Source organism: Cryptotermes secundus, unplaced genomic scaffold (genome assembly GCF_002891405.2).
Source record: "Cryptotermes secundus unplaced genomic scaffold, Csec_1.0 scaffold1412, whole genome shotgun sequence".
NCBI lineage: Eukaryota > Metazoa > Arthropoda > Insecta > Blattodea > Kalotermitidae > Cryptotermes > Cryptotermes secundus.
Genome location: NW_019737102.1, coordinates 270004 through 272419, shown reverse-complemented (window position 1 = coordinate 272419; position 2416 = coordinate 270004).

The window sequence follows — 2416 nt, the reverse complement described above, 5'->3', positions numbered from 1 at the left end:
TTAACGGCCGTGGGGATTCGTTGCGCTCACCACGCAACACTCTCTATCCGCTAAATTTGACACTAACTTCGCCGACAAACGGCGGTCGCTCGGCCGGTCGATATAGTTCGCTTAGGGACACAAACCACGGAGTTTATATTTATAATAAGAACATATTTTTATCCATCAGAAATACAGCATGTGAATTTTCCTTTCCCTTTGGACAAACTATTCGCAACTGAAATCCATTGCCTCTTTCTACATACATTGAAATACGGGTAATATAGTACACAATTTAAAATAATTTAACAATAGTATCCACACTGTCAGACATCTCATATGTCATTGACGCATGCGTGTAGAATACCCAACTACTAATTACTTACTGCATCACCAACTTTTGCGCATATGCGATGCGAATTTCTTATTGCAATAATTTATTCAAAATAGTTTTATATGAATGTGTAGCAATTTTGCGTTGTGTCTTAAAATCTTTAGTATTTCCCTCAACAGCTTAGTGAGTATAGCAATGGGCTACGGGCTGGACGACCGAGGTTCAATTCCCGACAGAGGCAAGAGATCTTTCTGTACTCTACACAGCGTCCACACCGGCTCTGGAGCTCACTCAGCTTCTTACACAGTGGCTACCGGGGACTATTTCCCCGATGGTAAAGCAGCCGGAGCGTGAAGCTGACCACTCACCTCCACCTAGTGCCTAGTGGAGCTATACCTCCACTCCAACAGACGTCTTCATGACGTGGTTTTTAATAAATTGATCAAAGTTACAACATTAATTTCTTGTTTTTCCGTGAGGTCGAAGTTATGATTATGTTGTCAATATTGTACTCAAGATGGACATTTAGCGTGAGGAGGAAACTGTGGAGCCTGAATTCTGTAAGGGGTGGGGGAAGGGGATGCCGTGTACTCAGTGGCTTCATGAAGGGCGACTGAACTTCGCTTCCAGACAGAAGCAGGGACATTTACTTCCGCGACCACACCCACAGCAGCTGTGACAACCCACCTTCCCTCCTAGTCAATAATCACCGAAGATTTATCGCGGGAGAAGATGCCAAAGAATGAACTTGACCCATAATATTCACTGAGTGAATTAAAATTTGTATTTAATTAATTAAGCCCCACGTCATGAACACGTATCGGTTAGTTGAAGCATAGTACCAACATTCTTAACCTCGGCACTAGATATGGCGCGTGGTCAGCTTTACGTCCCGGCCACTTTACCCCCGGTATCCAATGGATAGGAGGCTGGGTGTGTCACAGAGCCGGGTTGGACAATGTGCAGAAGAGAAAAATCCCTGCATATGCCGGCATCCGAACCCCTGTCGTCCAGCCCGTAGCCCTTCGATATACAGACTGAGCTATACGTCAAGAGAGTGCGGACCTGTACTCTGTACTCCGTAGCGCGGTGTTTAGACATAGAAACTAATTTACTTCTAACTGTTCCGGCTGGGGCACGCGGTAGTGTAGTTGTTTGAGACACTATATACAAGCCGGAAGGTAGCGGGTTCGAGTCCCAATGAAGTTATGGGCTTTTTCGATCAACGTAATACTTCCAACTGCCGGTCACGGTAGCCGAGCGGTCTAAGGCATGTACTATTTTCGCTCGCTTGGAAACCGGGATCGTGGGTTCGAATCCCACTCAAGGCATGAATGTTTAGTTTGTGTGTGCGCGTTTTTCTGTGATTGTGTATAGGTAGAGGCCTTGCGACGAGCTGATCATCCGCCCAAGGAGTCCTACCGAATGTGTAAGATCTAGAGAAACAGAAGTGAACGGAGAAGTTCATGGAGGTAGGCCTAGGCCCACTGGGGCTGTAGTGCCAAGGAAAAAAAGGAAAAAATCCTTGCAACCGCACTATGACCCTGGGGTCTACTCAGCTTCTAACATAAATGAGTCCCAGGAAACTTCCTGGGGGTAACCGGCGACCGGCGCGTAAAGCCGACGACCTCACCGCCATCTGTGAGCAGATTGTTTACAATAAGTGGGATTCTTAACGGCTCACAAACCTATGCGCCTCCACGGTCTATTACAGCGATGTTTACCTTTTTTGTTGCATGTTAGTTCCGTAATATTATGTATATACTATTAATAACACCCGGCTAAAACTTTCAATCCTGGTTCTGTTCGTTCAGTCTTTTCCAGTTCTTCCAGCAAGGCCCAGGGTACCAACGAAACAAACCTCACATATGAATAGGATTCACTGCTCGTTGCCTCGTTTATTCAAGTTATTTAACGAAGCTACCTCTTAGGATTGGTTGGTATGGACTGAGTTAACAGGGACCAGTGAAGGACTCTTTGTGAAGGCAGTTATAAACCTTCGGGTTCCATAAAATATTGCGAAATTCTTGAGTAGCTGCACAACTGGCGACTTCTCAAGAATGACTTATCTCCATGGAGTTTTTTATTGCTAGTGGGGTGGGA